We start from the raw sequence: 12176 nt of genomic DNA on the forward strand, positions 1-12176 counted from the left end.
GACCAAGTACCAGCAGGTAGTTCCAAAGGCTCACGGAAAATGGAATCCAAAAATACACATATTTGGGTCTCAAAATAACTTTGAGATCCACGCACAGATTCATCATAATATGCATTTTCATGAGCCTTTCCAAGACTCCTTGTAGGCAGGATTTGTTCATGAACATGAAAGCGGAAAGGTCTTTGTGGCTAGTACAACTGCACACTTGCTCTCTGGGGACGCCCTATAGGAACACCAATCAGGGACAAGATTATGTACAATCTTACAGGCTTTGGGACCTATAACGGGTTGTATGCAAAAACAAACAAACAAGGATCTTAGGCAAAAGTTTGACAAGATCTGGTTACGTTTTTAGATCAAACTCAGCTGTTCTTTGGAGATGCTATTTGGGGCTCAAATAGGAAATATAAAGAAGAGGATACGAGATGTTGATGGTAGACCAGGTGAAAGATGAGAACGGCCTGTACCAAACTTATGCAGTGGGGAAGGAGCAAAGTTGATGAACTGGAAATGTATTTCGGAGGTGAAGAAAACATGACTTGCTAATTGATCAGATCTGGGTGTGGGGGTAAGGGATAAACCAAAAATGACTTTTTTTTTTGATTGAGTAACTTGGTGGAACAATTTGAAGAGGAACAGGTTTAGAGGGGGTGGATATCCAGAGTTCTACTTTCAAGATGTCTGTTTAACATGATAATAATAGCATCTACCTTTTAGGTTGATTGTGAAGACAGAATGGAGATGCTGTGTATGCAAAGGAGTTAGACCTGTCCCAAGCATGTGCAGTAAATGTTACCTATTGTAGCTACTCCTCAAGGGGCGATGTAAAAATAGTTGAAGACATAAAGAGCTGTGCCAGAAATGACAAGTGAAAATACAGATCTGTAGGCTAAACGATTCAGTGCATTCTTGGTGAATGACTTATTTTTTTATCCATCATGGACCAATAGCACAGTGGGGATAAAACCCCCACCCAAATTTGAATATCAGATCCTAACCTCCAAAGAGGTGGGGACCTCAGAAAGTGTTTGGGTCATCAGAGCAGATCCCTTTAGGATGGAAATAGGGCTCACGTAAAAGATACCATTGAGCTGCCTTGTTCACTTGAGCCATGTGAGGACACAGCAAAATGACACCAATTCATGAGTCAGAACTGGATCTGCCCACAATTTTTAATATATCTGTTTATTTGGAAGGCACAATGACATAGAAAAGGAGAGACAGATTGTCCCATCACTGGTTCACTACCCAACTGTGAGGAGAAGTAGATGTCCCATGTGAGTGACAGAGGCCCAAGCATATAGGCCAAATCTACTGCCTTCCTAGGAGCATCAGTAGGGAGCTGGATTGAAAGTGTAGCAGCCAGGACTTGAACTTGTACTCCTGTGGGAAGTGGATGTTAAAGGCACTGGCCAAAGCCACTGAAACCTGTATTCCCAGGCTCCAATACTACAATAAGTGTCTGTTGTTTATATGCCACCCACATCTTGTGAAAGCAGATGAGATGTGCTAAGACAAATAGTATTTTTTAAATATTTATTTATTTATTTATTTATTTGAAAGTCAGTGTCACACAGAAAGAGAAGTAAGCGACAAGGAGATGGATCTTCCATCTGTTGCTTCACTTCCCAAATAGCCACAAAGGATGGGACTGAACCAGGCAGCAAACAGGAGTCAGGAGCTTCTGAATCTCCCAAGAGGTTGCAGGGGCCCAAGCAGCTGGGCCATCTTCTGCTGCTTTCCCAGGTGCATTCATAGGAACACAGATGAGAAGTGGAGCAGCTGGGTCCAAACAGGACACATTTGAGCTGCAGTAGCCTCATCCACTATGCCACAGCACTGGTCCTCAACTAGTATTTTTAATTATTGTTGGTAAGATTTATTTATTTATTTACTCACCTGAAAGAACTAGAGAGAGAGAGAGGGAGAGAGAGAACTAGAGAGAGAGAGAGAGAAGGGAGCCCTTCATGGCCACAATAGCCGGGACTGGACCAGGCTGAAGCCATGAGCCAGTACTTCATCTGGTCTCCCACATGAGTGGATGGAGTCCTCCCACGTGGGCCACCCTCTACTGCTTTTCCCAGGTGATGAGCAGGGAGTTGGGTCGACTCAGGCTGTCACATGGGACGCCCGCGCCCATAGGCCACAACTCCAGCACCAAGACAAACTCTTTTGTAAAAACCCAATAGAAAATGGACGCTATAGTAAAGTCGAATTTCTATAAAAGTTTTCAAGTCTTACCCTGGAGTCCTGTACTTTAACTCCCACAGAAAAGCAGTTAGGAGCAGCCTACAAACTGGTGTCAACCAGTTCGGTAAAGAAACTGCAAAGCATCCAGTCCAGGAGGCCATGCAGGTGGCCTTGGAGAACTCATCTCAGACCCAAGCAGGGCGTGCGGCGTTGGCGGGGCTGGCGGGGCTGGCGGGGTGCTCAGGGTTGGAACTTTTGGCTTACAAGGCAGTATACAAACTGGGAGGGGAGGGGGTGATGTAGATTTAGAAGTAATTCACTTGACCCAGGGGCTGAGAAGTAAGCCTAATGACCTCTGCAGGAGCTCACTCTTCTCCACTTGGATGAGGTGCAGTGTCTTCAGACATCCTAGCTTTCCCCATTCCAAGCACTTTAACTAGATCATCCGCGGGGACGCGAACTCGGCTCCTGGGAAGTCTCCCTCGACTCCGTGTTCTGCAGGGAGGAAAAGAACCAACAGCCGCGACCTAGCCACCCAGGGGTCTCCAGCGGGTGATCCAAACCCAGGACTCCATCCTACCTACCGCTCTGGCTCCAAGGGTGGAGACGCCCACGACCACCGCCCTAGAGCCACATGGCACCTTGCAGGGATTCCCCAGGGCAAAGGGGTCCCATCTGGCGAGCTCGTTCATTAACCTGCAAGAAGGCTCTGCCCAAAGTCGGAAGCCAGGGAAGCAAACTTGCTGAACTTGATGCTTGCGACCCTCCAGGTCCGCCGCCTAGCCCGCGCCCTACAGAAGCTCGAAGCCTCGGGATCGCGAGCACAGAACGCGGGCTGCGGCGGAACGTGGACTTGAAGGAGCGCAGCGCCACGGCCGCTCCCCTGCAGGAAGGTCCGCGCGGGCGTCGCCCACGCGGGGAGCCGGCCCGAGAGCGGGGCCAGGCGGGGGCGGCGGGGAGGCGGCGGGGCCGTGACTCATGCGGAGGTGGGGTGCAGGGGAGTGCGGGAAGAAGAGGCACCTCCGGCCGCACCGGGCGAGGGGCTGCGCCCGGCCGGGGCGCATGCGCGCAGGCTCCCGCTCCCTCCCCGCCCACCCCTGCCTCCTCCTCCTCCCCCTCCCCCTCCCCCTCCCCTCCATCCTCTCCGCGCTCCGCTCCGTCTCTCCTCGGCCACTGGGTGCTGAAGTTGGGCGGATGGCAGCGAACCGGCTCCGCTAGAGGACCGAGCAGCCCAGCCTCGCGCCCCCGGACCCATCGGTGCGCTGCCCACACCTCCGAGCCACGGGGTAAGGTGTGGCCTCAGGGACCGAGCCGGTGCCCAGGAAATGGCATCAAAATGTCTGCTTTGCACCGAGGGATGGGGTTTCGTGCAAGGTGGGGGTGGGTGGGTGTTGAAGGAAAGAGGGGGCGGGAGCGGGTCTCGGGGCTGCCGGGGCGCCGCGGGTCGGGAAGTTGGCGGCCGCGTCGCCGCCTGGGCTCGGTCCGCTCCCCGCCCTCCAGCAGCTGCGGAGGGGCCGGCCGAAGTGTCCTGTGCGCCCCGGGGATGGCGGGTGTGTGTGTTTGTGTGTGGTGGGGAGGGATCTCGCTCGGGTCCCGGCTTCCCGCCGAGAGCCTGGAGCCCTCGGGGAGCCGACACGGGCGCCCGGGAGCGAGCGCTGCTGCGGGGTTTGTGCTTGGTCGGTGGACGCGGGCAGCGGCTGGTGGAGCGGCCACCTCGGGGGCAGGGTTTCCGCCCTGATCGCGACTTTACCTTGGGAGAGATGCGCCGGCGCAGGTGGGGCAGGTGTGGGGCAGAGGGCTGGCCGGAATGGACGCCGGGAGCCGCGGGGCGACCTGCGAAGCGGGGGTCTCTATTGTTCCTGCCCCTCCCCGCAGTGACAGGAGGGGACTTGGGGTGCGCGCGGCGCGGGTGGGCTGCGCTCTCCCGCAGGCTGCCAGGGAAGAGAGGCGAGGGCGAGGAACGCCCACCGGAGCCAGCGCTACCGCCCGGTGGGCGTCTCGGAGACCCCCGAGCTCAGCGTGCCCGAGGTCCTTTTTCACCCCGGTGGAAATCGCAGCCTCCCAGTCGCCTCCTCGCCCAGCCGCCCTCCGCCTCTCTCTCTGGACGCTGCGACAGAGCCTGGGTGCAGCCACTCGGCCGTTTTCTCCTCTTCTCCCTGCCTCCCCATCTCCGGGAAAAAATGTCGGAGGATTGGAGGATGGCAGAGGGACAGGGCTGGCCTCGGCCGCGGCGGAGGACAGCGCGAGGCGACTGCCCTCCGTGCGCCCGCGGGCTAACCCGCGCCAGCCCGGGAGTCCCCCTGTGTGTGTCGCCCGGGGATCGCGCGGGGCTCACCGGGGTGACGGAGATGCCGCCCGCCGGCGCGCGGGGACCCGCCCTTGCACCTCTGCCTGCACCCGGACCCCGGCTCACCTGGGAGAACCCCGGGAGCCCCCGAAATCCCCGAGAGCCCCTAGAGCCTGACCCTGGCTCTGGTGGAGTTTCCCTCGTGCGCTGACCCTGGGGTGGACGTGGCTACCTGCTTGGATAGAGTCCCGGGGACGTTTGCCAGGAGAACTTTGCAAGCTTCGCAGTGGTCTCCTTTTGAAACCGTTTGTCTTTCGGGGCGAGTCCTTCCCTCGCGGGATGGCTGTGTCACCTCAGGAGACGGCTCCGTTTGGTCCCCGTGTGGAAGGAGCGTTCCCCAGGCGGAGTGCCATCTGCATTTCCGGCGTCCCTTACACGCCGGTTTTCCCTGTGATGAACCCTTCGGAAAGCCACTGGGCTGGAGAAGTGGGGAATCATCTCTTCCCTTACAATGAAACGTAGCATTTCTCTACCGACTCCCTTACTTGCGAACTCTGTGGGTATCAAATGTTGAAACGCCATCAAGCACTTTAGTTACATGGTGTTCATAAAGTCTTCTGGAGTGGTAGCAGAGGTTATAGCGCAGGGATCTCAGGAAAGGGGGGGTTTTCACTCATTCAGGTGAAGAGTAAGTTTGACCTCCACTGGTTAACTTACGATTATTAAGCTATTTCTTCTGTTAGTGTGAACGAAAGTAGTAACTAACACACTCGAGGGAGAATGGATGTGTCCACGGTTTTTCTAATCTTTAACACACACACACACACACACACACACACACACACACACTAAGAGCAGCCTTGGGCTAGTGGTTTCCAATACAGCATTAAGAGATAAGAAAACAAGTGTGTTATTAAGCATCCATAGAATGCTGCTATGCATCAAATCAGATGGATACCCCCACCCCCACCCATCGGACACTGGGAACTGACACCTTGCCCTGGGGCCTCGGGCTCTTCTGCACCCTCCTGGAATCAAAGTTTGAAAGATGAATGAAACTCCCCAAGTTTACAGAGTAAACTGCATTCCGTGTCCTATTGTGCCAATGTCCCCCCCCCTTTTTTTTTGCTCTGGGCCCTCAAATAGTCTTGGTATCGAGTCCCCTTGGAAGAGAATTAAGGAGAGTTCCTTGGCTTTCCCTGTTGAAAGCAAATCGTTTGTGCCTCTGGGTGCCTCTGGGTTGGGATCTCATTCAACGATGTGCAAGAGCTGAGGTCATGATCACCATGCGAAAATCTTAAACTCTTGGTTAAATTTAAATATATATATATATATATCTGTCCTAAGATTTCCTACTGCCAGGGAGAGAAGCTTTGAAGAAGAAACATATACGTACTCACATCCATTTGGCCTTATGATAACAGGTAAAAGTGGTCCAAATCCAGATTGATTAAAAAATCTGCTTTGCTCCTAGACTGGGTTAAGAATTAATTTGCAGTTTAACATGCACCTGTGGGGATGATACCTTTGTGTTAGGAATCCAGTGGAAACTGGGCGTGGGTGATGAGGTGTGGAAACAAAAAGGATGGAAATCTAACAGAGAATCCTGCTTCCGACAGACCCTTCTTCTGACAGTATTGTGGCCCCTCCTGCCCTCCCCCCCCCCCCCCGCCTCCGCCAGGATCAAATGTATGGATCGCCATGTGCCTGTTGGACAGGAAGGATGCTGTGTGATGGTCAAAGCGTTTTCTTTTATCTGATTCCTATGGAGTAATAGGTACAAATGCGTCCTCGGTGCTTAGCATCCTATGATGTTTGCAGAGGGACATCCTAGAAACCAAGATATGGAAAACCTGAAAAAAAAATCCTTTGCTCTAAATTCTCTAGATTTTCATGGTTAAATGATCAGTACCGCCATATTCCTTCTGTCTTCCCAGCACGCTAATCAAACACACTTTTCTAACTTCCAAAGGAATCCGTTAGGTTATTAAGCTTGCTTTTGTACCATTACCCAGTACAAAAGTGGGTGTTTGTTTTTTTTTTTTTAAGTAAATTCTTTAGAATTACTATGGCTCACAAGCTCTTCCAGGACTGGAGTTTTATTTATAAAGAGCATATCCATGTTCTTTAACAAGTACACTACTTTGAGATCCTAAGAATCCTGTCCTTGGTCCAACATCATTGCAGGAAGAGATTCTTGCAACTTTGTGAGTATGTATTTTAATATGACATTTATGTTATTGATTTGCTCCAAACTCATAAACACAGTACTTACCTTTTTACGTGCCCTTAAAGACAGAAAGATGGATGAAGCAGAAAATCAGAATTGCTCATGGGCAGACATGGGTGTGATGAGCACAAGTTTTGGGTCAATCTGACCTTAGATTGTATCCTGGTTCCCTGGTTTAATAACTTCATTGCTATTCCTAAGCCCTAGTTTCCTCGAACAAACAAGATGTGTAAAAATCCACCTCCTGTATGGTTGCAAGCATAAGAAAAAGGCAGTGTGCATAGATCTTAGGGTCGGGTGGTCTGCGTGTGTCCTGAGTGCCTACAAATATTGCAGTGTGTAAATAACTGCTATTGAAAAATCAGAGTAGTTTACCACCAGTTCATTTCCTGTGTTTCAAGGTACTGTTGTTTGTTTAACGAATTAGACCCATATTCTAGAACAGCATGCTTGCTTTTCCAAAAATTTGCATTAATTTATTGCTATTGTTCAAGAAAGTAAAATGGATGCAGTTTTAATTTTTTTGTTTTCCGTTATATTTGAAAGTCAGAGGGAAAGACACAGGCTGACAGATACAGATGGAAAAACAAATCTTGTCTGCTGGCTTGCTCTCCAAATGCTTGCAAAAGCCCTTAGCTCCGTCTGGGGCTCCCACGTGCACACCTTCACACCTTCACCTGCTGCCTTCCGCGGTGCAGATGAACAGGAAGCAATGTGGAAACCTGGAACCTGGCACCCAAATATGTGACGCGGGCGCTCCAAGCACTGACTATCCCTATGTCAAACAGCTGCCCTAATAGATGTTTTACTATAACTGTGTGAGTTCAAAATAATTCATCTTATGGGCATCTTAATTTGTTTAGTCATTCTTATATTTTTGGACCTTCATGGTCCTTCTAGTATTTTCTCATTTTAACTGATTGGCATCCTGTGTCTAACCTTTGGATATGAACGTGTATTGAAATGTGTCCTTTGGGCTTGAAGCTTAAAACATCAAATTTTTGCCAAGATAATATCATCTTTTGAAGACTCTTTGCTAACGTGACATGTGAAAAGAATATGTCTCAAATTGCATTTCTCTAAAAGCCAGCATTGTGTGCAGCAAATTAAGTTGCTCCTTGGCTTCAATATCCTGTTTTGAAGTGCTGGCTTGACTTCCTGCTGCTCTGCTTCAGCTCCAGCTTCATACTGACGTACCTGGGAGGGCAGCAGAAGACGGCCACGCGTGAGGGACCCTAATAGGGAGTTCCTGGCTCCTGGCTTCTGTTTGGGCAGAAGCAACCATTTAGAAGACAACCATTTAGAAGACAACCATTTAGAAGACAAACCAGCAGATGGAACTGCTTGCCCACTTTCTTTCTTTTCGAATAAACGAATATTGTGGAGCCTTCTATTTCTTTGGCTACTATAAAACTGGCTACTTTTTACACTTTATTAGCAAGGCAGAGAGAAAGCAAGGTAGCATTTGATAGCTCATTCACCAGATGCTCACAATGACCTCATTCCAAGTCTCCTCTGTGGATGACAGGAACCAATTGCGTCAACATCACTTCTTCCTCCAAGGGTCTTCAAAAGTCAGAAAGCAGGATCAGGAGACGGGAGTTGAACCTAGTTACCCCAATGTGGCAAGCACAACTTAACCCATGTCTTACGTGCTAGGCTGTATACTCATCCTAGGCTGATTCCATCTCTTCTTTTCTTTTCTTTTCTTCTCTTCTTTTCTTCTCTTCTCTTCTCTTCTCTTCTCTTCTCTTCTCTTCTCTTTTCTCTTTCTCTCCCTTCCTTCCTTCGTTCCTTCCTAATATGAGAGGTAGAGAGACAGAGAAATGGTAGTGGAAGGAATAAGATCTTATGCAGTTCCTTTGGAAGCCTCAAGTTTGTATTGAGCAGCTGCCAATTCCCGTATGTTGTTTCTGTTGCCATTGATGTAAGAGAACTTCTGAGTTCCTGAGATGGACACATTAGAAAAGAAACAGGAGGGTACATGGAGAAGTATTTGAAGGATCAGTTGCAACTCACAATAGTATCTATTACACTTAATTATAAAACTGTGTCAAGTTAATATCCTATCCAAAATTATAAGGTATAGTTTAAAATCAGATAATTAAAATGTAAGTTTTTGTTTGCAACATCTCATATGACTCAATGCTCTTGATTTTATCTTTTTCAGCTCGATGATATTTGACAGGCTTGGTTTCAAAGCTTAATTAATTAACTGGGAAAAATCTATAAAGTCCTTTAGGTATTAAACCACCTAGAAAATAAAACACTTTACAATCATTGGTAATTCCAGTTTCTCAAACATAGTAATATATAAAGTTATTTGGATTTAGTGAATGCAGAACTTATGATGAATGGGAGTTTTTCATAGGAGGATCGATAAGCTGTGGAGGAAAATAAAATTGCCTTTCCAAAGAATGGGATTTGAGAAGTTACTCTGGTAGGTGTGCAGGTTTTTCAATAATATTATCTAGTTATTTCATAATTGGAGTTCTACATGAGTAATGAACATCTGAGATCTCTCTAAAAGTCTCAAAATGTGTAGGTGAGGTTTTCTTTTAAATCTTTGTGTCAATAGATGTAATTTTATTATAGACAATGAGTAGGGTTCACAAAGCAAATATTTACTTCCTTATATTGGATCCTACAGCCTTTACATAGTACCGCTGATTGGCTATTGAGTGCACCAGTTAGAATTTAAGAGCCGTGGCATTACAATAAAACAGACATAACCCAAGGAAATCATGACATAAATGAATGAACAGCTGAGTGGTGACTCCATTTCTGCAATGTTTCTTGTTGGCAGTTAAATCTGAGAAAACTGTTTCTTAAAGTTAATAAGGTTTATTTTCAATCTCGATAAACAGTTGGGACTTTATTTGGCATATTTTACAAAGTGATCCAATATAGAGATTTTATGAGTCAGTTTTGGCTCCAAGAAGACCACCTCATATCTCACTTCTTGTTCCCACAATGTTTTTTTTTTCAAGATTCAATTCACCAAATTTAACAAATATTAGCTTATCTGATGTGTCAGAAACAGCAGTCTGTAGGATTTAGATAATGTGACAAGGGTATGGACATTTGCCTTTTACAGACACTTTTAAAGGGAAGAAAGTGATTTGGAAGAAAAAGACCAGGTTTTTTAATTAAAATAGCCAATGCTATATCCTGAATCCTTTTAATTTTTTTTTTTTATTATTGGTAAGGCAGATACAGAGAGAGGTAGCTAGAAAGCTCTTCCATCTGCTGGTTCACTCCCCAATGGCCACAAAAGCCGGAGCTGATCTGAAGCCATGAGCCAGGAGCCAGGAGTTTCTTCCTGGTCTCTCAAGGCTTTGGGCCATCCTCCACTGCTTTCCCAGGCCATAAGCAGGGAGCTGGATGGGAAGTGGAGCAGCAGGGAGGGTGCCCACATGGGATGCCAGAGCTGGCAGACAATTAACATGCCGAGTCATCGTGCCACCCCCTCCTTAATCTCATTGACACTTGTTATTAGTATCTGCAGAACTGAAGTCAAGCCTATTTCAAAGCTAAATGAAACTACATAAAAATCCTTCATATAAGGACAATAACTATGTATGTTTTTTGATACTGCATTGAGCTAAATAAAATAAATACAAGAAACATTATGTAGATAGCACTTGGAGAGATTTTAATTAATTCGTTTTTGTCTTAATGAATGCGTCCTTATTAAGGCTGAAGATGCTATCCATGTTTTCCGTGTTATTCTTTTCTAAGTAGTTTCAGCAGCTAGTTAAAGGAGCATCATTCATTAATTCATAAATATTTTTGAGTACATGCTCCTTGTGAAGCTCGATGATTTTACTTTGGATTCAATGATTAATTAAAATGCACTCTTTACCTAAGGAGTTCATGCATAAACTCATTCGACATATTGTTGCACTGCTTTTATCTGGTTATTCTACTGTTACAAATTATAGCTAAACACACCCCGGCGGTGATTAGCAAGAATTTCGCTAGTTTTAACAGTTAAGGTTATTGACCTCAACATTTAGGAGCCTGTGCCTCTCAAGTACAAGCAGGATGCTAAGCAGAAGCTTAGAGATAAGAAGGAGGAAGCAGGAAGCCACTGGCTAGTGGGACAGTCCCCACCAGGACATCAACACAACTAAAGACTGGAGGCTTAAGTCTTTTGGGGAATCTACAAATTGGGAGATTTCCCTCCAGCTTTCCCTTTTTAAAGTCAAGGAAATGCCTGCGTGCATCCAATCAGTGCTCTGCCCCCCACTTCAAGGCTAGCATCATACTGGCGTTTAAGGTATATGAAATTGTTGGTGTTGGGACTGTGGAAAGGGACACACAGTACCTTAGAGTTCACAGTTTCCATGCAAACTCCTCTCTTTCATAGTAATTTCTTCACAATGAGCCGTACTGAGCAGAGCCCAGAATACTCTTTTCAGATACATGTATGTATAAATCATTGTGTGTGTGTGTGTGTGTGTATACAAACTCTTTTTGAAAAGATGAGATCATCTTCAACATAAACTTGCTGAAATCATGAGAGAGAATTTTGAAGCCTGCAGCTAGATTTACTCTAATCCAGGAAGATTTTCCATCACGTGTGAAATCTCAGTAAAGACACAAAATCCTTCCTAGCAATATTTTGGGAGTGTACGTTTATGTTGCCTATCTGTGTGTGGTGTTGAAAGACACTGGCATTGAGAATGGATTATCTTGCAGGTGGGTTAAGCCTACATGTCAGCCACTATATTTAACATGCTTGTCATTACACCTTTGACTAGGCTGTTAATGAATAACCATGTGAGCTAATTTAAGGTTTGAACCTGTTTCTTTCCCAACTCATTTCTACTCAGCTCTACCACAGGCACCTGTGGGTTTAGTAAGATTAAGATTCATCAGATGAAAACAAAGAAAAATGAGTATTTTTGTGAGGATACTATGCTATGGCATAAAAAGTATGAAGATTTGCATAATTTGCAAACTCTGTTGTGTTGTGAACTGTAGTATTCAGTATTCTAACAGCAATTGCAGTATTAAATGCACATGAATTGTAATATTAACATTTTCCCTATCTAGCATTACAGTAAAGCTTGATATTTGATTTCCCCTTTTTATCATAGTTAGTAATCATATCATTAGAATTCGTAAATAGGTAAGGAGTATTGATAATCCTCGTATATCTAACACATCACAGAAAAATTGAAGTTTGCCATTATTTTGTATTTATTTTCGGATATGTACATTCTTTGATTTGGAACATATCAAGAACTTATGTTAAATCTCAGGTAAAAATAATCTCTGCTATTTCTCTTCTGGAAGTCATGGATAAACTGGTCTGCTTGTTGTGTGTGCTAGTTTATGAATAAATAAAGTCTGTAATCTTGACCCAAGCTAGTAGAGCCATGTTTTCTTTATCTGATCATGTACAGTGTCAGGTTTCATTGCTCAAGAAATATTTTGGATGAAATTACCTTTAAGTGAATT

The 12176-nt window shown here is 46.2% G+C and overlaps 1 protein-coding gene across 1 annotated transcript in view; it reads left to right on the plus strand.

The window, feature by feature from the left end:
• Nucleotides 1-3329: 3329 nt before the first annotated feature.
• RGS17 (regulator of G protein signaling 17) overlaps nt 3330-12176 on the plus strand; it is a 110793-nt gene continuing 101946 nt past the window's right edge. Inside the window, exon 1 of the mRNA XM_058670818.1 lies at nt 3330-3476. The gene's annotated coding sequence lies outside the window, so the exon portion shown is untranslated. The remainder of the gene's footprint in view (nt 3477-12176) is intronic.

Source organism: Ochotona princeps, chromosome 1, assembly GCF_030435755.1.
Source record: "Ochotona princeps isolate mOchPri1 chromosome 1, mOchPri1.hap1, whole genome shotgun sequence".
Lineage (NCBI taxonomy): Eukaryota > Metazoa > Chordata > Mammalia > Lagomorpha > Ochotonidae > Ochotona > Ochotona princeps.